The following is a 25028-nucleotide window of genomic DNA, read 5'->3' on the forward strand; positions in this document are numbered from 1 at the left end:
TTATTCGTTTCATCAGCTCTACAGGCTACAGCCCACAATGGTGATCAGTGTATTCTGACAGTGGGGAGTCTCCCTGCTGTCAGAATGATATAGCTCAGCGGGAACATTCCTCTGTACACCTCGGGTGTGTAGATGGAGGAATCGAGTCAGTTTTTTCATTCAAGATGTAAAGAGGTTTGTGATTGGCTAGATGTTGGTTCCAAATCAATTAGTGGATAGGACAGGGACCCATTGCTAGTAGTGTGTAAGTCTTCACCATATTGTGCCCCACTCCTTCCCAGAGGCCTTCCCTCGACATCCCCGACTATTAGCGCCTTTATATTCACAAGGAAGGAAAGTCCACACATTGTGTTAAGGTTTCTGTTCTTTGCTGATGTCAGCGACAGTTCACATCACAAAGACATACTATCCTGGGTCGTTTGGCATTCTTCGCCAATCACACAGTTTCTCTGTCTTCCCAGGGTCATTAAAACTTACTCAGAGTATCTTAGACTCTATGCATCCAGCTCACAACTCCCTGCATGTTCTTCCTGATCCAGACCCTCTAATTTCTGTACACGTCTCTCAGGACCTCCAGGAGAATAGCGCTCAATGCAGATAACACCTGGCCTGACCTAAAGGGCCTTTTGCAACCCATTCTTAGCTTCCACCAGCCACTAAAAAACTGGAGACTACAGCCAGCTCTTCTAGGTACAGGTCTATCTCACTCTGTCCTTCTGCCCTATGCAGGGCCTCAGCTGTGATGACTACATCCATATAGATGTGGGATAGCTTGCTCCTATAACCCTGTCTGCACTAGGCCCCTCCCAACCTGGTAAATATAAAGACACTTATTCCGCCTGTAACACCCTCCAGGTTAGCCAGATAGGCTGGATTTTTATTTTTAAGCAGAGGCTAAGTAGCAGCCTGGGATAAGTCAGCCTAGGAGTGAGGTTGAGAGGTTACCTCAGGACAGGCTAGGGAGGTTCTGAAGGTCAGCGCTTCTGGAGCCCTCCCACCTCTCCATGAAACCTAATAGCTTTATGGAGGAGGGATGAAGGAGTGGAATAGTCTCAGATCTGCATATTTGAGGGACCTTGGCCAATCCCATTGCAGGAGGCTGGGCATGGTGACCAAGGCAACTCGTATGACAGAGTCTGAGGAGTGAGTTAGTGTGGGTGGAAGATGGAGTGAAGGCTGGAGTGTGGAGCCTGGGAAGAGGCCCATGTAAGGGGCCTACCTACAGTTAGGTGCTGGAAAAGGGAATCTCCACTGCACCAACGTCCTCTAAGAGGGACATCCTGAGCAGCAGGGAAGGAGCCAGCCCAACGGAAGGCCTGAAGACAGCCACCAACCCAACAAGCTTACAGGAAGGACAGTGTAAGTATTCTTACACCCCCTGGGCTGGATAAGGGGAGAGGGCAGTCAGGTGCAAGACTCAACTAGCTTCTCATCTGGAACTGTTCTATATTGGCAGCTTCTAGGTCCCCTTGCCCAGGGAATACCCTCAGTACAGCTGGGTAAAAGAGGATTCATCTGGGGTCTGAGGAGGTACACTAGAGGGCTTTGAATGCTCTCAGAGGAGAGACTATTTCTTTTTGTCCACATCTTTGTACAGGGGGTAATGCTACACACCCATTACCTCACTACAGAAAGACTTTGTCTTAAAGGGACCTAACACCTGATTACACTATTCAGTGTTACCACACACTATATTGGGACAGAGCCACCTATTGGGAAACAAGCTAACTACACATGCTTACAAACCTACTTGTTGAACAACAAAAATGGACTCATCTATAGCTGCTTTAGTCTATTGACACTTCCTCCACCTCTCCAATTGAAAGCCTGAACCTCAGTGTGTACATAGACCTGGAGGAAAAGTCTGCAGGAGCCTGAAAATACACCTGGGATCCACTGATCATGGATGCAATGCTTTGCAGGCACCTGTAAAAAAAATAAATTCACAATATTTTTTCCTGCAAATATATATATTTATAATATGTTACATTCACATCAGTCCCTGCCCTCAAAAGAGCTTACAATCTAAGGTCCCTAACTCATATTCATACATACACATACAAGAGACAATTTAGGTAGGAGCCAATTAAACTACCAGCATGTATAGGAGGAAATCAGAATACCTGGAGCTAACCCACGCAGGCACAGGGAGAACATGCAAACTCCAGGCAGGTAGTGCTGTGGTTGGGATATGGGCTAACGATATACTGTATATGTACATTTATTATTTTTTTAAAGGCAGACTTAGCCTTTAAGGGCTCATGATGGAAAAGTGCGTAAACAGGAATGTTTCTTGCTGCCCAAAGCAACCAGTCAGCATCCTCAAAAGAAATGACAGTTGGAAGCCCTTCAGTCTTTTTTCATACCTGTTTTAATACTAGTTTTCACACATACCACCCATCTAGAGTTTGCCACAGCTGCTGGATCACTAGACTTTGCATAATACTAATGAAAATGTAGTTACAGTATTCGTTACTTTTGGGAAACCTGGGGTGTCAAGATACCGAGGCGGTAGAGACCTGTTGGCGGTATGTGCAAGTCTCCATTCAGATGATTAGCCCAGGTTACAATATGTGCAGTAAGCAAGATGTCCCATAAGTGCCGTATTGTGTATCCCTGTGCGCTCATTCTTAGCATCTATTATACATTCCGTTCATACTCCCTGTTTATATCAGAAATTCTCTGTGTGCTGTGCTCCCTGCTTTGCTGTTCTGAATCATTTGTAAGTGTTCAGTACCTGCTGGATAAACTCCCAGTTCTCATCAAATGTTGGACTCTAGCCAGTAGCGCACAAAATACACACATCTCAGCCCGCTGCTCGGCCATTGTTTGCATGTGCTCTGCTGTGACAGGCCATGTTTTAAGCCACATATTGAAAAATAATAAGACAAAGCACAAAGGCTGACTCCTGTTCTGATGAATGGTGAAAAATCCCAGCGCTGCCACCACATGCGACACATCACAGGCTGCCAGCCGCAACTCTGGGACTCTAACTGTTCTCTGAGCCTAAATATAAAATGCAGAAATCAAACTGATGTTAAATATACAGACAGGAGAGGAAGATGACCTACATGTTCCTAGTCAGACACTTTCCCTGGAGTCTTATTCATCTTACTCAGGCAGATTTTGCTGCATAGCTCACAGTACTGTCAGTATGTCTGCAACAGGAGTTCCTCCACCCTCGCTGTACTGTTCACGTTCATTAACCTGTCATATCATACCCATATTATTCATCCTGTCCACTATACTATTCCTGTACTATTCCAACATACTGTACTACCATCCTGTCCTCTCTACTATTCATTTACTCATCATACTCACTGTGCCATCATCCTGTCCTCTCTACTATTCATTTACTGATCATACTCACTGTGCCACCATCCTGTCCTCTCTACTATTCATTTACTCATCATACTCACTGTGCCACCATCCTGTCCTCTCTACTATTCATTTACTCATCATTATACTCACTGTACCACCATCCTGTCTCTACTACTATCCCTGTACTGATCACACATATTGTACCACCATCCTGTCCTCTCTACTATTGATTTGCTGATCATACTCACTGTGCCACCATCCTGTCCTCTCTACTATTCATTTACTCATCATACTCACTGTGCCACCATCCTGTCCTCTCTACTATTCATTTACTCATCATCATACTCACTGTGCCACCATCCTGTCTCTACTACTATCCCTGTACTCATCACACATATTGTACCACCATCCTGTCCCCTCTACTATCCCTGTACTGATCACACATATTGTGCCACCACCCTGTACCCTCTACTATCCCTGTACTGATCACACATATTGTGCCACCATCCTGTCCCCTCTACTATCCCTGTACTGATCATACATATTGTGCCACCATCCTGTACCCTCTACTATCCCTGTACTGATCACACATATTGTACCACCATCCTGTCCTCTCTACTATCCCTGTACTGATCACACATATTGTACCACCATCCTGTCCTCTCTACTATTCCTGTACTGATCACACTCACCGTACCACCATTCTGTCTCAACTACTAATTCCTGTACTCTTCACACATATTGTACCACCATCCTGTTTCCTCTACTATTCCTAAACAGTTCATACACTGTATACTTTACCTCCATCCTGTTCCCTTCTACCATTCCTATACTGATCACACATCTTGTACCACCATTATGTCCCCTCTACTATTCCTGTACTCTTCACACATATTGTACAAATATCCTGTCACTTCTATTATTCTTGTATTGTTCACATTCATTAACCTGTCACTTTGAAATATTATCCTATCCTGTCCCATGTATTATTTCTGTACTGTTCACACTCACTGTACTGCCATCATGTTTCCTCTACTATTCCTGTACTCTTCACACTCACTGTAACACCATTCATCCCTCTCTACTATTTCTGTACTCATCACACTAACTGTACCTCAATCCTGTCCCCTCTACTATTCCTGTACTGATCACACATATTGTACCACCATTCTGTCCCCTCTATTATTTCTGTACTGATCATATTCACTGTGCCACCATCCTGTCCTCTCTACTATTCATTTACTCATCATACTCACTGTGCCACCATCCTATCCTCTCTACTATTCATTTACTGATCATACTCACTGTGCCACCATCCTGTCTCTACTACTATCCCTGTACTGATCACACATATTATACCACCATCCTGTCCCCTCTACTATACCAGTACTCTTTACACATATTGTACCACCATCCTGTCCTCTCTACTATTCATTTACTGACCATACTCACTGGGCCCCCATCCTGTCCGCTCTACTATTCATTTACTGATCATACTCACTGTGCCACCATCCTGTCTCTACTACTATCCCTGTACTGATCACACATATTGTACCACCATCTTGTCCCCTCTACTATCCCTATACTCTTCACACATATTGTACCACCATCCTGTCCTCTCTGTTATCCCTGTACTGATCACACATATTGTACCACCATTCTGTCCCCTCTACTATATCTGTACTGATCACACATATTGTGCCACCATCATGTCCCCTCTACTATCCAAGTACTCTTCACACACTCACCCTAATGCCACCCTGCCTCCTTTTTTATTCCTCTACTAGTCATGTTCACACTCAATGTACCACCATCCTGTCACCTCTACTATTCCTATACTATTTACACATACTGTACCTCCATTAGACATGTGCATGCTGGAAATTTTCATTTCATTTTGGATGCATTTGTTCATTGAAGAATTTAATTTCTACGTATCCATTATGTTGAACAGATTTGTTTTCGGGAATTTGTTTCATATCATTTGCATTCGTTTTGTAGATTCATTGGTCCAGGTGGATTAAAATTTATGGAATTTTTATGGACGATTGATATATACAGTCAGGTCCATAAATATTGGGACATCAACACAATTCTAACATTTTTGTCTCTATACACCACCACAATGAATTTGAAATGAAACAAACAAGACGTGCTTTAACTGAAGACTGTCAGCTTTAATTTGAGGGTATTTACATCCAAATCAGGTGAACCGTGTAGGAATTACAACAGTTTGCATTTGTGCCTCCCACTTGTTAAGGGACCAAAAGTAATAGGACAATTGGCTTCTCAGCTGTCCCATGGCCAGGTGTGTGTTATTCCCTCATTATCCCAATTACAATGAGCAGATAAAAGGTCCAGAGTTCATTTCAAGTGTGCTGTTTGCATTTGGAATCTGTTGCTGTCAACTCTCGAGATGAGATACAAAGAGCTATCACTATCAGTGAAGCAAGCCATCATTAGGCTGAAAAAACAAAACAAACCCATCAGAGAGATAGCAAAAACATTAGGCGTGGCCAAAACAACTGTTTGGAACATTCTTAAAAAGAAGAATCGCACCGGTGAGCTGAGCAACACCAAAAGACCCGGAAGACCACGGAAAACAACTGTGGTGGATGACCGAAGAATTCTTTCCCTGGTGAAGAAAACATCCTTCACAACAGTTGGCCAGATCAAGAACACTCTCCAGGAGGTAGGTATATGTGTATCAAAGTCAACAATCAAGAGAAGACTTCACCAGAGTGAATACAGAGGGTTCACCACAAGATGTAAACCATTGGTGAGCCTCAAAAACAGGAAGGCCAGATTAGAGTTTGCCAAACGACATCTAAAAAAGCCTTCACAGTTCTGGACCAACATCCTATGGACAGATGAGACCAAGATCAACTTGTACCAGAGTGATGGGAAGAGAAGAGTATGGAGAAGGAAAGGAACTGCTCATGATCCTAAGCATACCACCTCATCAGTGAAGCATGGTGGTGGTAGTGTCATGGCGTGGGCATTTATGGCTGCCAATGGAACTGGTTCTCTTGTATTTATTGATGATGTGACTGCTGACAAAAGCAGCAGGATGAATTCTGAAGTGTTTCAGGCAATATTATCTGCTCCTATTCAGCCAAATGCTTCAGAACTCATTGGATGCAGCTTCACAGTGCAGATGGACAATGACCCAAAGCATACTGCAAAAGCAACCAAAGAGTTTTTTAAGGGAAAGAAGTGGAATGTTATGCAATGGCCAAGTCAATCACCTGACCTGAATCCGATTGAGCATGCATTTCACTTGCTGAAGACAAAACTGAAGGGAAAATGCCCCAAGAACAAGCAGGAACTGAAGACAGTTGCAGTAGAGGCCTGGCAGAGCATCACCAGGGATGAAACCCAACATCTGGTGATGTCTATGCGTTCCAGACTTCAGGCTGTAATTGACTGAAAAGGATTTGCAACCAAGTATTAAAAAGTGAAAGTTTGATTTATGATTATTTTTCTGTCCCATTACTTTTGGTCCCTTAACAAGTGGGAGGCACATATGCAAACTGTTGTAATTCCTACACCGTTCATCGGATTTGGATGTATATGCCCTCAAATTAAAGCTGACAGTCTGCAGTTAAAGCACATCTTGTTTGTTTCATTTCAAATCCATTGTGGTGGTGTATAGAGCCAAAACTGTTAGAATTGTGTTGATGTCCCAATATTTATGGACCTGACTGTATACACATATATATACAGTATATATATACATATATATATATATATATACCGTATATACTCGAGTATAAGCCGACCCGAATATAAGCCGAGGTACCTAATTTTACCACAAAAAACTGGGAAAAACTATTGACTCGAGTATAAGCCGAGGGTGGGAATCAATGGTATCAGTGGGAGGAACAGTGCCCCATCATTGGTATCAGTGGGACGAATAGTGCCCCATCATTGGTGTCAGCGGGAGGAATAGTGCCCCATCATTGGTGTCAGCGGGAGGAATAGTGCCCCATCATTGGTGTCAGTGGGAGGAATAGTGCCCCATCATTGGTATCACTGGGAGGAATAGTGCCCCATCGTTGGTGTCAGTGGGAGGAATAATGCCCCAACATTAGTATCAGTGGGAGGAATAGTGCCCCATCATTGGTGTCAGTGGGAGGAATAGTGCCCCATCATTGGTGTCAGTGGGAGGAATAGTGTCCCATCATTGGTGTCAGTGGGAGGAATAGTGCCCCATCGTTGGTGTCAGTGGGAGGAATAATGCCCCATCATTAGTATCAGTGGGAGGAATAGTGCCCCATCATTGGTGTCAGTGGGAGGAATAGTGCCCCATCATTGGTGTCAGTGGGAGGAATAGTGCCCCATCATTGGTGTCAGTGGGAGGAATAGTGCCCCATCATTGGTATCACTGGGAGGAATAGTGCCCCATCGTTGGTGTCAGTGGGAGGAATAATGCCCCATCATTAGTATCAGTGGGAGGAATAGTGCCCCATCATTGGTGTCAGTGGGAGGAATAGTGCCCCATCGTTGGTGTCAGTGGGAGGAATAATGCCCCATCATTAGTATCAGTGACACCAATGATGCGGCACTATTCCTCCCACTGACACCAATGACACTTGCTGACCCCTGTTGCAGTATGGTGCTGCTGCAGCCAGCATATGTGGTTGCAGCAGCACCTCTGCACTGCACACTTACCTGTCAGCTGTCCTTCTTCACTCCGGCCTCTCCCTCACTCGATTTTCTCGGGTCCGCTCGGCTCCGCCTCCTCGCCCGTGATTGGCCGCCTGTGTACCTTTCCTGAGCTACAGTTCTGGCGGCCAATCACCGCGGAGGCGGAGCCGAGCGGCAGGAGTGAGGGAGTGGCTGGAGTGACGGAAGGAGCAGCGCTTCCTGGATGGATCAGGTAAGAGACAGCAGCCCTCTGCCCACCCCTGTACGCGCCCCCCTTGACGGAGCCTCGCGCCCCCCCTGCAGACGTTGACTCGAGTATAAGCCGAGGGGGCCGTTTTTCAGCACAAAAAATGTGCTGAAAAACTCGGCTTATACTCGAGTATATACGGTATATATACTGTATATGTATATATATATATATATATACACACACACACAAAATATATATCATCGAATTGGACGGATTTGAATTGGAAGGATTCTATATTTTTGGACACTAGTCCAACCCACCAAGAGAAATGGCATGAGCTGAATGGACAACATCGACTAAATGGACAACATCATGTGCATCCAAATTAACAAATGACACAAAATTCAGATCCATTTGTTATCTGAATCCGAATTATATTAAAATTGAATTAATCTCCCCATGGGCCCAAACTACTATAGCAGCATGTGACATAATTCAAATGAAACAAATGCATTTGTTAATATTTGTTATACCTTTTTTCAGATTAGTTGACATTCATTACTATGTCCATTTGAAAATTTGTATACATTCGTATCTCTGAAAATGAAATTTTCTTCCATAAAACAAATCGAAACTAAATGAAGCACACATGTCCCCTCTACTATCATTGTAATGATCACACATATTGTGCCACCATCCTGTCCTCTCTACCTTCATCCTGTCTCTTCTATTCCTGTACTATTCAGTCATACGGCTCCATGCTGTGTCCTCTGCTAATCTTCATATAGCTGTCACTTCACCTCCATAGTGTTCCCTGTGCTGTTCTTTATATAGCTGCCACCATAACTCATTCCTGTCCCCACATCTTTATAATGGCTCTGCTGCTACTTTGCATGATTACAAGTATAACCAGGGATGGCCCAGGTCAAACATCTAATGGACATGCTCCCATCCAGGGGCGGACTGACAACTCATGGGGCCCCCGGGCAATAGGGGATCATGGGGCCCCTGTGTCCTTGCCCAAACTCAAAAAAGCCTATGAAAAAGGTATCAGGGGCATCTCATGGGGCCCCCTACTGTCCCCGAGCCCTCAGGCAATGCCCGAGTTTCCAAATGGTCAGTCCGCCCCTGCTCTCATCCCATTTTTTCTGTTACCAAATGATTTCATTGATAAGAAAACAGGGACATACGACATGAGCTTGGGAGCTCTAAATACAATTGGCATACATTAATTCAGGATACATTCAACTTTATAATGATAAGTTAAAGCCATGAGCAGAAACATGTATTGATCGAGCACAACATCATGAGACACAAGAGTCAAGATTCCATCATTTGAGTAGCAACATAATCATACCATTAAGTTGAAGATACATTTCCAATAAACATGCCATAGAATAGATGTCAAAGTGCTAGCTTAAATCGATAAAGGGTTGAGAATAGTGGGCTCCACAAATGTAGCTCTGAGTGGCAGAACCTGTAAGTGTGAGATAGAAACAAAAAGTACAGAAGTAGTAATAGTAATAGGGTGTGAAGACAAGAGGGGAAGGAAGAGAGCTAAGGAAGGATGGCAGGAGGATGAAAGAGGGGAATGAGAGGAAGGGAAAGAGGGGGGGGGGGGAGAGGGGTGTCCTCAGAGGTTGCCATTTCAGTTATGGGAAGTCTATGGATAGAAAAGAGAGAAAGTTCTTTTGAGGTTGAGCAACTAGTACCCTAAATGGTCTGGTGTGGGTTTCCTGGGGGATCTCATGCATTTTTTTAGGTGTGAGGTATCCCCTTAAAATCCATGCCAGACTTAAAGGATCTGGTACAGATTTTGGGGGAACTCTACAAATTGTTTTTACTCTTGCTATAGGATGTTCTACATCAAAAGTGACACTTACAAAGAAAAATATACACCGTTGAAATTGCTGGCAAATAAAACTTAATTGCCTGCTTTTTAAAAAAAAAAAAAAAAAACACACACCCCTCTAAGGCTCAGTTCACACTAGTCGACTCCAAAGTCACGCAATTTTTAGTGCAACTTTGAAGTCTGACTTTGATGTGGCTTTGAAAGGACTTTTACACTGTGTGGCACTGAAGCCATACCAAAGTCATGTCAAAGTAGTGCAGCAACCTTTTCTGAAGTTGCAGTGACTTCAGCAGTGTCAATTGGAACTGCTCTCATAGAGATACATGGCATTTCCCATGTCCTGCGACTTTGGGTCTCATAAGTAAGATCATAATTCGCAGGAGTGGTAATTGAGCCTAAAGATCCCTCACAAAATATTATAGACCCTCAGGATTCTTCTATATATTGTGGGGGACCTTTAGGAGATTTGATGAACGTTTAAAACTCTTTTTTCTAAATTGTAACTGCCAATGCTTTGAAAATCACTGCTCCTGGATTTAGCAGAATTTTATGGATTAGTACATGTTTTCTAGGGCAGTGCCCACCTCTTCCCCCATGCTACTTTTTTTTTTATACCCCCTTGCCTATTAGCCCAGATAATGGGCATTTTAAATTTGACAGATTCAGTTCCCATTGAGTTCAGTTTTGTTTGGGTCTGGCATTCGAACTTCTTTGAAGTTCACCGAACCCTGCTTGAACCAATCCAAGGGCAGTTCAGCTCATCAATACATATGCAATTTGACATCCCCTTCTAAACCACGAACCCCCCCACACACACACATGCACACACACACTTTGTGGCTAAACTTGCTAAACCATGTCTTTATGGAGCTGCTTATTTCAGCTGGGTTTGGATTCGGCATCTAAACTTCTTTGAATTTCAACAAACTCTGCTTGAACCAAACCCAGGGCAGTTCAGCTTATCACTAAATATGGCACTTGATGGATATCCCATTCCAAAGATACAGGACTTAATATGGAGCTACCCCCCCACCACCACCACTACTTTGTGGCTAAAGTTGCCAAGCCATGTCTTTATGGAGCTGCTCAAGGACACGGTAATGGGGAAACATAAAATAACCTTCTCCAAACTCTTTCCATAAGGTTGGAAGCGCACAATTGTCTATGACATAATTGTGTGTGGTAGCATTAACAATATCCTGCACTGGAAACACCTGAACTGATTGATTTGAAGAGGTATCAGTATGCTTTGAGCGATATAGGAAGGGGTGAATGTCAGGAGTAGTGATTGGCTGAACACCCCCCTGTTCGATTCACGGTCGAAAACTCCAACCTACTGAAAGTTCAACAGCGAACTTTGTTCAGGGACAATTTTCTAAGCAGTATCTTACTGCATCTGCGGTAAGATACTGCTCAGTTACCAAAATACCACATGAGTTTTATTATTAAGTCATGAGATATTTTAGTAATGAAACATTCATTCATATTTCATCTGTCAGCGGGGTTCCCCGCTGCCAGCTGAATGTCATAAGAATTGTCGGCATTGCCCGACAATTAAAAATCTTCTTTACAAAACGGCATGGGGTCCCAGCTCCCATCCATAGTAAGCCTTTCAGTTCTGGTATGGATTTTGAGGGGAACCTCCACATCAAATTTGTTTAAAAACTGGCGTGGGGGTCCCCCCCAAGATCCATACCAGACCCTTAGCTCAGCATGCAGCCCAGCAGGTCAGGAAAGGGAGATGGGGAGGATGATTGAGCACCCCCATCCTTCCTGAACCATACCAGGCCACAGGCCCTCAACATAGGGAAGGTGGTTTGGGGCAGGGGGAGCTTCTAACCCCAAAGCACCTTGTCCCCATGATGATGATGGGGACAAGGGCCTCTTCCCCACAACACTAGCTGGTGGTTGTGGGGGTTTGCAGGCGGGGGGCTTATTGCAATCTGGAAGCCCCCTTTAACAAGGGGCCCCCAGATCCCAGCCTTCCCCCAAAGTAAATGAGTATGGGGTACATGGTACTGCTACCCATTCACAAAAAGAAAAAGTGTAGTGTAAAAAAAGACAGGAGACAGTCTTTGACAAAACAAAATTTTAAAAAGGTCCCCCGAAGTAGACTCAACATCAATCACAATGCCCGCCGCCACCGCCGACCTGAAAAAAGAAAAAAAAATCTGCTCTGTCCTCAACTCTGGCTCAAGCTGTCTGACAGCTGTGGTCAGGTACAATGCTTTGGCCATTCACAATGCACTGTCAGGGCGCAGTGCATTGTGGGGTGTGGCGGACGAATAGCCATTCAACGAACACACAAATGTCCCATGTTCAAGTCAAACTTACGTTCAACTCAAACATGCAGCCCATCGTTAGTCAAGAGTCCAAAAGCTTTTGGTCATATCGTATATAGGCCTTTCAGAGAAACGTGTCTATAATTAGAAAAGGACTTTGGATTTTTTTCATACGCTAAGCTAAAATGATCTTATATGGACAGTTTTGATGCAAATAATGCTTAATGGAATATGTTATATAAAATAGATTTATGCTGAGTTTTACAAAATTGAACAAGGCACTTCAAGACAGGCTTTAACAATAGAATCTATAGAGTTCAAACATATCATGTGTGAAAATATCATGCCAAATCAAGAAAAATGACACATGTAGAATTGGTAAGGGCCTGTGGCTTGGTGGAATGTTCACATAACACTAGTAGTACCAATGATAATGCAAAGTGTAGGCTTAGATAATAAAAATGTGCCCAAAAAACTCCCAAATTTGGAGACCCACATTGATGGAGACCGGAGGTCTAATAAAGCTATGTAAATTGTTGGTGATTACCAAGTTTACAATACACGCAAAGTATACATAGGATAATTTTAAAAACTATAAACAGGTTAATTTTCTAAGCCTTGAGATAACTACAGTGACATTAGCAATTCATTAAGTCTGCTTTAGTGCTTTGAGGGTTTTTTTTAATTATAGCCCATCGTTATACCACCATCCTTTTCAAATACTCTTCTTATTATATCTTTCAGCACGTCCCCTTCCTCAGTTGTAGCTCTCTGTGCTGTTGCTGTCGTGACTCCTCTTTATACCTCTACTATCCACTATATCTCAGGGGTTCCACGCAAATCATCAGCCCGTGACCTTGAGCTACACTGGAGCAAACCTGCTAATGAAATAAATGTCAATTACATGCTAATTAAGAGTGCTTCATTAAAAGTGCTCTAACGTCTTCATTTGCTGCTCCTTGTGCAGCAGGTGGAGAGGCACACAATGTTCCTGGAGGTTCTGCATCTTAGAGGACATTCTCCCCTAGAGGATTTGCGCTAAAATGTGATTTATTCCAGTAAGCGATGACTAATCGTGCCGCTAATATATATATTTTTCTTATGTGACACTTGACTGTTCTTGTCTCCATCCTCACACTTCCTTTGCTATCCAAAATCTTTCATGTTCATTTCATTCAGCCCTCGTCGCTTGCTCTCGGCTGATTTTATTTTCTTAAAAGGTTGTGAAAGCTTTAATGGAACAATATATCAGTCAGAAAGCAAAAGAGGAAGGGACAGAGTAGGAGAACGGGGATGGTGGTGAGGGGTAGAAATATAATGAGAAGAGGAATTAGGACGGGAGAGAAGCGAAGACAGAAAGAAAAGAAAGCATAAGAAAGAAGACAAAAAATGGGAGTGGGAGGTAAAAGAAAAAAGCAGAGAAACCAGTAAGCGGGAAAGGGGAAAAGAAACTATATAAAGGAGAGGGAAAGACTTGTTAATGGAAGAGCATAAGAGAAAAATCTAAAGATAAGGGAAGACAAAGAGGTAAAGAATAAGTCCAAAAGAACAGAGAAAAAGAGTTTTGAAAGAGAGAAAAGGAAAGAGATAAAAGTAGAACAAAAGACAAGACAAAACACAATGGGAGAGAGGAGAATAATGCTCCTAGAATAGGTTGCTAGAGATAAGGTAAATTTAGTCTTTTTTGCACCTCAGTAATCAGCGTGTGATTATTTTAAGCTGTTCTAGGTGTTGCTGACTGCAGGCTCGACTGCTTCTCTCTACCTTCTAGTGGATTATAGAATGTAGTGGGCTGGAAGAGGCAAACCCTAAGCCTGAATATTCATGTGGTCTCAGCCAGTCCCTGGGGAAGATAATGCCCAGTTGGTGGCTGAGGGGTGCATAAATAGTATGGGGCCTGGAACAGTGGGGTTCTTGTCCAGGAGGAGAAGACCCAGCCTGGAGGGCTGCTGCTCTTCTGGGCAGATTAGCTGAAGTCTGCAGGAGTTCACTGAGGTCAAAGTACAGGGAGAGCTGGGAGGTTTACTTAGTGAGAGAAGTTGGAACCAAGCTAAATAGAGTTCACTTAGGATCTGGCCTGGGAACTCATGGGCAAAGTGTCTGGCTGGCATTAGATGGAGGCACCAAGCACACAAGGACATTATGAGTACAGGCTGAAGAGAGAGATCCTAGCGACTGTTGCTGCTTAACCCTTTGAGCACCTGCTCCAGAGTTGCTAACTTAGGACTGCTGCTGTGGTTGGAGTCCCCTGACTTGTTTGTTCGCCTAATGCTAGTCTAGAAGAGAGTTACCCTGAAGAGTCTATTTAAGCCAGAGAGTGTCTTGTGCTACTTTGTGCACTAAATTTAAAGTAGCCCAGGGCTCACCCTGCACCCAACCAAGTTTAACAAGCATTAAATTCTAAAAAGGCACTCAATGCCTGGACAAGACAAGACTACTGAACGAGAAAGAAGATGGAGGGCATGAGAGCAGAAAAGCAAGCGAAAAGGGGGACATCAAGAACAGTACAAGAAAAGAAAATTATAAGACTAAAAAGTATTTAAAAGATGAATATGGAGATGAGATGAATATGGGATGAGGTTAAAGCAGGCCTTGAAATTTCCACTCGCCTGCTCGCCAATGGAAATTATGGTGGGGGCGAGTGTGTCCCCCAGGGCTGTCTTGGTAAGCAGGCTCAGAGCTCAGGCCAGATCTGTCATTGGCACTGGGAGCCGTCAGATTGCTCAATAGCTGAGCGCAGTGAAAGCAAAGGAAGGAGTGTGTGCTGTGCTCTCTGCCTCCCCCTTGAGTGCAGTACCCGGCTCTGTGAGTGAACAACGAAGTACTGCAATTTTTTATAGGGGTGTGTGTGTGTGCCTATGCCTACCTAATTTCAGCTCACTCTGGTCACATGATCCTCTATGTCAGCCAGTGGTGGCTTCAGGGGAGAGGAGCGAGCACTTAACAGCGTGTATGTACATGTGTGTGTGTTTGTGTGTGTCTGTGTATGCATGTACATGTGTCTGTGTGTATGTACATGTGTGTATCTGTACATGTGTCTGCGTGTATGTACATGTATGTGTGTGTGTACATGTGTCTGGGTGTGTGTGCATGTACATGTGTGTTTGTGTGTATGTGTGTACATGTGACTGTGTATGTATGTACGTGTCTGTGTATGTATGTACATGTGTCTGTGTGTATGTACATGTCTGTGCGTGTGTATTTCTGTGTATGTACATGTATCTGTGTGTATGCGTGTCTGTACGTGCCTGTGTCTCTGTGCTTGTGTTTACATGTTTCTGTGTGTGTGTGTATGCACATGTCTGTGTGTGTACAGGTGTCTCTGTTTGTGTGTGTTTTTGGTGGCCAGTAACTCTTAAGGCCTGGCTAGTTGCTCAGAACTTGCCATTTTAAGCTCTGGGTTAAAGGATAGCTGGAACAAGACATGACAAGACAGAAGGTGAAGACAGAGATTGAGCTCTGCAGTCACTTTTGCAGCAGTATTTTCTTATTCCAGGTCACAATCCTGCACAATGTCCTTTTGTCTCTTTCGGTCAGTTGACCACGTCAACCATGCTTATACTTATCATGTACCTCTCGGCATGGAAAATAAATTGGCAACTTCAGTCACAGAGGCACCAGCTAAGCGGGCACCAACAATTTGCTCTCTTTGAAGCTCAGTAGGCTCCGACATGACTCCGTATTACTAGCAGCAGTATTTGGACACCCCTCCAAATCATTGGATTCAGGTGTTCCAATCTCCTCCATGGCCACAAGTGTATAAAATCATCACCTAGGCATGCAGACTGCTTCTATAAACATTTGTGAACTAATGGGTCGCTCTCAGGATCTCAGTGAATTCAAGCGTGGTACCCTGATAGGTTGCAACTTATGCAATAAGTCCATCCGCGAAATTTCCTTGCTACTAAATATTCTACACTCAACTGTTAGTGGTATTATAAGAAAGTGGAAGCAACTGGGAATAACAGCAACTCAGCCACGAAGCGGTAGGCCACAGAAAATGACAGAGCAGGGTAAGCGCATGCAGAAGCGCACAGTGCACAGACGTTTTCAACTGCCTGCAAAGTAAATTACTAAAGATCTCCAAACTTCGTGTGACCTTCAAATTAGCACAACAGTGTGAAGAGAGCTTCATGGAATGGGTTTCCATGGCCAAGCAGCTGCATCCAAGCCTTATATCAGCAAGTGCAATGCAAAGCGGTGGATGCAGTGGTGTAAAGCATGCCACCACTGGACTCTAGAGCACATGATGAATCACGCTTCTCTGTCTGGCAATACGATGGACATGTCTGGGTTTGGCAGTTGTCAGGAGTACGGTACTTGCCTGACTGCATTGTGCCAAGTGTAAAGTTTATTGGAGGTGGGATTATGGTGTAGGGTTGTTTTTCAGGGGTTGGGCTTGGCCCCTTAGTTCCAGTGAAGGGAACTCTTAAGGCATCAGCATACCAAGACATTTTGGACAATTTCATGCTCCCAACTTTGTGGGAACAGTTTGGGGATGGCCCCAGTGCACAAAGCAAGGCCCGTAAAGACATGGATAAGCAAGTTTGGGGTGGGGGAACTTGACTGGCCTGCACAGAGTCCAGACCTTAACCCAACAGAACACTTTTTGTATGAATTAGAGCGGAGACTGTGAGCCAGGCCTTCTCGTCCGACATCAGTGCCTGACCTCACAAATGTGCTTCTGGAAGAATAGTCAAACATTCCCATAGACACCCTCCTAAACTTTGTGGACAGTCGTCCCAGAAGAACTGAAACTGTTATAATAATATAATAATTCACAAGTTTTAGGCAAATGTGAACAAAATTACAAGTATTGCTATAGGAGCTGCCTGGTCTGTAATAATGTGTAAACATTTTTCAAATAATAAACATGGTGATCTCAACTTAATAAATCAACAATACATAACAGTACTTTAAATCAGATAGAGTGATAAGTCCATATATCTTATGCTTCTTCATTCAAAAATCGTGTCAATCAACTGTACAGTCACATAAAATGCTCCATGCTGCTCCTTTAATGACTGTGCATACTGTATATAGTGCCCACTCACTCACCAGAAAATGTGGACTCCTAATAATAATAAGAATCATCAGCATTGTGTATTGCTGTTGGTTGATGTGGGACTTGTGATCCTCCTAGGCACTTCAGCCATACCGATGTTAATAGGTCTCATGTGGAATGAATATGGAAGATACTGGAGACCCCAATAGTGTAATTCTGTGTTATTAAAATAATATTAAAAACTATTTAGGCAAAAGAATGCCGGATCAGGAAAGTTGCGCACTGTCATGCGTCTCACCGGCTGGAAATGAGACGTTATGATGAGCGATTGATTTAATTTTTTTTTCCAAGGGGTTTGCTACCAAATATTAAATTGAAGGTGCCAATTATTTTGTCCAGTCCATTTTTGGTGTTTTGCATGGAATGTGTCAGATTTGGCTTTTTGTTTCTCCACTTTTTGTACCAATACAAACAAAAGAAATAAACATAAAAATCCCTAAACATTTTAATTGCAACAATTTTCTGGGTTAAGTGGTGCATTATCTGACAGAAATGCAGGGGTGCCAATATTTTTGGCCATGACTGTAATTATACTGCATCAGCATGGTCTCTCCCAGGCAAAGATTTCAAAGTAGACTGGGGTTTCATGATGTGCTGTTCAAGCTCTTTTAAAGAAGCACAATGAAATGGGCAGCATTGAGGACAGTAGACGTAGTGGTTGGCCAAGGACATTTAATGTAACAGATGAAAGACACATCATGCTTCCTTTCCTTCAAAATCAGAAGATGTCCAGAAGTGCCATCAGCACAGAGCTGGCAGAAACCAGTGGGATCCAGGTATACCTACTGTCTGGAGAAGTCTGGCTAGAAGTGGTCTTCATGGAAAACGTCTTCCAGGGGTTTTGTGTAGTAATTACCATTCCTGGGGAGCTTTGACAGAAATGTAAGTTTCATCAGGCGGTAAACACACAAGTGTCTGACCAAAAGGTGTGTGTGTGGTAGATGTCAAACCCGTTCAAGAGAATTCCTGTACTTACACCCCGGTAGAGTGGAGGAAAGGCATACCCAGCTGTTTCCAAGGAGCCAGTGTACAGCTGAGGCGCAGAACAGAGAACCCAAGATCATCAGCTGCTCCTTCAGGGGATGGCACACTCTCTCTCTCTTGAATGTATTAGATGAGAGGGTTTTGCTGGTTAATATCAGGCAAATTCCTGAAAAAAGACAATAGTTTAGTTTTTACAATGTGCTCTTTAACATGTGTATACTATACCCAAAAATCAACAAAAAAAAACTTTCAACAAAAGCTAGTTGTCACAGAATGTATATCATCTGTAATATTATTTCCGTATTTGTAGTGTTCAGTTTAATAATGATGTGCACTGCAAGTCTTTGGGCTAAGAAACTACCACAGAACACCACATAATTATGTAAAGACAAAAGAGCAAAAACAAACTTTAGCAGGGGAGTGAAGATAGAGCTTCGAAGGAAAGAAGAGAGAAGATAGCAGAAAGCTCAGAATATATTCGAGCGGAGACAGAAAGAGGAGGAAGCACAAAGAAGAAACACTATGAGGAAGAAGAATGGAAGTTGCAGTGATCAAGAGAATAAAGAACATAGGAAGAGAAAAGAGAGCTCCGGGGGAAAATAAAAGAAAAAAAATTGATGGAAAAGAAAAGACCACAGGAGAGTAAACAGATAAAGAATAAAGTAAGAAAACAATGAGGCGGATGAGAAGGAAAGAAGAAGGAGAACAAGACAGAAAAGAGAATGGAGGTCTCTATAACACAATGTCACTAACACTAAGTCAGAAATGCTGCAAAGCAGAGCATTACATCTAATGACAACCAAATCCACATAATTCCAGAATACTAAAGCACTTTATTTATTATAAGAATAATCCCTGCAACCATAATGCTGTATCCCTGGTGAAATATTTCTGAAGTGTTCCAATACAAAATGAGATAAGAGAAATTTAGTATTTTTGAGTTACAGTATGAAGCCTCCTTTACTTAAAGTGGACCTTCCATGGCAAACAGAAGGTCTGCTTTTTTCCAGCCCATTGTCTTCAACATAAATGGCTTTAAAAAGCAACTTCTAAACTATTTGCTCAAAAAAAACTGAGGGGCGGACTGACAACTCATGGGGCCCCCGGGCAATAGGGGATCATGGGGCCCCTGTGTCCTTGCCCAAAGTTGAAAAAGCCTATGAAAAAGGTACCAGGGGCATCTCATGGGGCCCCCTACTGACCCCGGGCCCTCGGGCAGTTTCCAAATGTTCAGTCCGCCCTTGATAACCTCTGGTGGTTCCAGGAGACACAGATGGCAATACCATGGCTTCCAGCACAGCTAGGAGCTTGAAATCCTGTGAGACTGCACTCTTGCAATGGATTGGGATGCAAGGCCATAGGATTTTGAGCTCCCTGCTTTTCTGGAAGACACAATGATGTCACTCATGCCTCCCGGAAGTGTTGGAGGCCAAGACTGAGGTTTTTTTATTTATTTTGAGCGAATGGCTTGTTTACAAATGGCTTTTTAAAGCAATTCATGCAGGGGGCAGAGGCTGTCAAAAAGGCAGACCTTCTGCTTGCCACAGGAGATCCTCTTTTAAATGGTTGTAAAGGCAAAAGATTTTTTATGCATGCATCTTCCTCTCACCCCAACCCTTCCCTTATACTTACCTGGGCCCGATCTCGATCCGTCGAAGTACACGAGAGCAGAGACTCCCTTGGCTCTCCCCCCACACACAGAGCTGGCCCAGGAGCAAGCATGTACGAGTGCCCCCAGAGCAAGTGGCTTGGGGGGGGCACTTGGCAGGGAGAGGAGTCAGGACCGCCAGTAGGGGACCCGAGAAGAGGAGGATCGGGCCACAGAGCAGGCAAGTATAACCTGTTTGTTAAAAACAATTATCCATGCTGACTGCCAAAATGGAGCAGCTGGCACAATTAGGCAGTATACATACCCAATACAATTACCATAAACAATATGTGCAGCACTTGGTAACCAATTAAAGTGAAAAAAACAATATGAAAGAAAATGGTAATAAATGTCCATATATGTGATACAATATATCTTTAAAACGTGCTCAATAGGTGTTCATCCACCACCCTTAGAAAGTTATACTTGATAGAGGACAATTCAATGCAGTTGCGTATATCACCACCATCGTCTCCCAGTGGATTGCAAACTCACCAGAAGTATTGGCTGCCACTACAGCAGCATAAATGCCTGTAAGACTCCACCAGCAAGTGTACAGCTTGTCACAGCAAACGGTGTATGAAAAGCATCCTCTTTTATGCAGGTTCTAACGAAATAAAGCTCACCAGGAGCAAAGAATACTTTCCATAGTGTAGTATTTTAATAATAAAACCATAAATGTACAAAAAACATAAAACTCAGATAAGCCAGCTTACAGAATTGTGCAGCGGCATGGTATTAGCACTGTAACTCCTCCCCGGCGTGTTTCGTCCTAGTTGTACATTTATGGTTTTATTATTAAAATACTACACTATGAAAAGTATTCTTTGCTCCTGGTGAGCTTTATTTCATTAGAGCCTGCACAAAAGAGGATGCTCTTCATACACTGTTTGCTGTGACAAGCTATACACTTGCTGGTGGAGTCTTACAGGCGTTCATGCTGCTGTAGTAGCAGTCGATACTTTTGAGCCTGCAGAAAAGAGGATGCTCTTCATACACCGTTTGCTGTGACAAACTGCATACTTGCTGGTGGAGTCTTACAGGCGTTTATGCTGCTGTAGTGGCAGCCGGTACTTCTGGTGAGTTTGCAATTCACTGGGGGATGTTGGTGGTGATATACGCAATTGCATTGAATTGTCATCTATCAAGTATACCTTTCTAAGGGTGGTGGATGGACACCTATTGAGCACATTTTAAAGATATACTGTATCACATATACAAACATTTATTACCATTTTCTTTCTTATTGTTTTTTCTCTTTAATTGGTTACCAAGAGCTGCACATACTGTTTATTATAATCTGTTTGTTATTTTTAAAAATATATGCCTTTACAATCACTTGAAAGTTCTTGAAAGACATCTTTGAAGACAAATTTGGGTCTGCCATTGCTGACAATTTTTTCAAAGGCAATCACTTAAATAAATGATATAGGGCTGCCCCTAGAATCCACTCCTGTGAGAATGTAGTATTTTGCAATAAATGTGCATAAAAATGTGTGTGCAAATTGGTATTATATTGCACCTCCCCCACTGGTGTATTAATGACTCTCCACTTTAAACTGGTGTAAACACTTCGAATATGTAATCCTTATGTTAGAAAAGTGTAATGTTGCAGTGCACTTACCCCAAAAACAGTGCAGCACCACAGTGCATCTTCCCCATATAACATAAAAACAATTGTGTGAATATATCAAAGGATTCTAGATGAATAAACAGCCTTATATCACATATCAATTGAACCCTGGGTCCATAAAATAAAGTCCAATATAAGTCTCTTGAGCTCTAGTGCTGTAATAAGTGTGCTTTACGTAGGAAAATGGGTGATGAAAAGAAACAGTGTTTCCAATATTTTCAAAGACACAAGCTCCAGGCCTTTCATCTTGCTCCTGGTTTTCAGTACTTGGCCAGTCATTGAGCTGAAAGTGTTCAGGTTGGGAGTCCAGATTACATTGCCCAAGGCTATGTTCACACCTATGCAGGTTGCGTTTGAGCGGTTTCTGCATTGCGTTTTTAACACATTTTTTACGTGTTTTTGATGCGTTTTTTCTTTTTGTTAATTTTTCCTGTTGCTAGGCAGATTTAAAATGCAAAATGCATCAAAAACGCGGCACAAACGCAATACATGCTCTTCTACAGAGTTTCCATTGAAGTCTATAGAACCAAAAACACAACTTTTTGCATTAAAAAAAGTCCCTGACTCTTTCCAAAAGACGCACCGGGTGAAAACAAGCAGATGTGAACATGTCCCATAGAAAATCATGTTAAGTGGACTGTACTGCGTTTCTACAAAATGCTGCAGAAAACACTTAGGTGTGAACCTGGGGTTATGTTAGTTCTGGATCAGTGGCTCGCCATGTAGTGAGCCTAGCACTGGAAGGTTCACAGTACCAGATACCACACATTTAAAATTTAGGTTAGCCATGACCTTTACTGACCAATATTAAAGTGTTACTAAATCCACAACAGTAAAATCAGTCTGTATATGCAGTAAAGCATGCTTGTTATACTCACTGTGAAACTTAAGGAGTTAATCCTCTGCATTTTGTAAAAATGCTATTTGATCCTGACTTGTCTGATCCTCCCCTTCTTCCAGTGTCCCTCTCTTATCTCCTGATAAGATATATCATGTGGAGTCACTCTGCACATGCTCAGTTTTATGTGTATTTCTAGAGAGGTTTCTTTTTTTTTTGGAGAGCACATGCAATAGGCACAGGGACAATCAGCACTGTCCAGACAGAGGTCAGGGGTTCTGCATTCTCCTAGAGCAGAAAGAAAACTCCTCCTACAAGCTTTAACCGTGCTCTGCTGGACACTGATAGAAGTCACAAGACTGCTCTAACTGCTGATGAGAAAAGGTATTTAGCAGTTTATATTTACTAAAAAAATTGCATTTCCATGCAGTGTGTACTGTGGGAGACCAGATATAGTGAATGCAGGATCATGGGTTTAGTAACACTTTAATAAGCAGGTGGTAGAGTCAGACCAGTGGCGTCCCGAGGCAGGTGCGGGGGGTGACACCTACTGCATGGGGTGACACCGGACCCGCTCCACGAAAAGGTAAGTTGTAAAGCAAGCCGACGATCCTCGCAGGATGGATCCGAGCCATCCTGCCGGGACTGTCGGCTTTCTTTACAACTTACCTTTTTGTGGAGCGGGTCCAGTGTCACCCTGTATAGGTTGCATGCCGACGATCCCTGCAGGATGGATTGGGCAGCATAATGGATTGGACTCCAAATCATTATGCTCAATCCAGAGATCCAATCCATTTTACAAGGATCGTCGGAGGGGGTGTCACCAAGTGTTATTGCACCGGGTGACACCAACCCGAGGGACGCCCCTGAGTCAGACTAGTACTCAACACTGCTAAAAATTATTGAAAGCTACATGCCAGAGTGCCCAGGACTTGGGTAATATACAGTGGGGATCGAAAGTTTGGGCACCCCAGCTAAAAATTTGTATTAATGTGCATAAAGAAGCCAAGGAAAGATGGAAAAATCTCCAAAAGGCATCAAATTACAGATTAGACATTCTTATAATATGTCAACAAAAGTTAGATTTTATTTCCATCATTTACACTTTCAAAATGACAGAAAACAAAAAAATGGTGTCTGCAAAAGTTTGGGCACCCTGCAGAGTTAATATCTTGTACTGCCCCCTTTGGCAAGTATCACAGCTTGTAAACGCTTTTTGTAGCCAGCCAAGAGTCTTTCAATTCTTGTTTGAGGTATCTTTGCCCATTCTTCCTTACAAAAGTCTTCCAGTTCTTTGAGATTTCTGGGCTGTCTGTCACGCACTGCTCTTTTAAGGTCTATCCATAGATTTTCAATTATGTTGAGGTCAGGAGATTGTGAAGGCCATGGCAAAACCTTCAGTTTACGCCTCTTGATGTAATCCCCCGTGGATTTCGAGGTGTGTTTAGGATCATTATCCATTTGTAGAAGCCATCCTCTCTTTAACTTCAGCTTTTTCACAGATGGCATCAAGTTACCATCCAAAATTTGCTGAAATTTCATTGAATCCATTTTTCCTTCTACTCGTGAGATGTTCCCTGTGCCACTGGCTGCAACACAACCCCAAAGCATGATTGATCCAACCCCTTGCTTAACAGTTGGACAGAGGTTCTTTTCATTAAATTCTGTGCCCCTTCTTCTCCAAACGTACCTTTGCTCATTCCGGCCAAAAAGTTCAATTTTAACCTCATCGGTCCACAGAACTTGTTTCCAAAATGCATCAGGCTTATCTATATGTTCATTTGCAAAGTTCAAACGATGATTTTTGTGGTGAGGACGTAGAAGAGGTTTTCTTCTGATGACTCTTCCATGAAGACCATATTTGTACAAGTATCTCTTTATAGTGGAATAGTGTACCACAACTCCAGTGTCTGCCAGATCTTTCTGGAGGGATCGTGCAGTCAAACGTGGGTTTTGAATTGTTTTTCTCACAATCCTGCGAGCTGTTCTGTCTGATATTTTTCTTGGTCTTCCAGATCTTGCTTTAACTTCCACTGTTCCTGATGACTGCCATTTCTTAATTACATTCCGAACAGAGGATATTGACATCTGAAAACGCTTTGCTATCTTCTTATAGCCTTCTCCAGCTTTGTGAGCGTCAACTATTTTCAGTTTCAGTTTTCTAGACAACTGCTTAGAAGAACCCATGGTGCTGATTGTTGGGGCAAGGTCAGATGAGTCTGGGCATTTAAAACTTTTGAGATTGACATCACCTGGTCTTCCGAAACGATGATTGAGAACAATCCATGAAACTGGCAGGTCTCAGCTTGGCAAAGGGGGCAGTGCATGCTATAAATTCTGCAGGGTTTTTTTGTTTTCTGTTATTTTGAAAGTGTAAATGATGGAAATAAAATCTAACTTTTGTTGACATATTATAAGAATGTCTAATCTGTAATTTGATGCCTTTTGGAGATTTTTCCATCTTTCCTTGGCTTCTTTATGCACATTAATACAAATTTTTAGCTGGGGTGCCCAAACTTTCGATCCCCACTGTATGTTTTGGCACCAGTTTTCTGCAACAAGTTG

Source organism: Staurois parvus, unplaced genomic scaffold (assembly GCF_062004578.1).
Source record: "Staurois parvus isolate SC_StPar_1 unplaced genomic scaffold, SC_StPar_1.0 ptg000340l, whole genome shotgun sequence".
NCBI lineage: Eukaryota > Metazoa > Chordata > Amphibia > Anura > Ranidae > Staurois > Staurois parvus.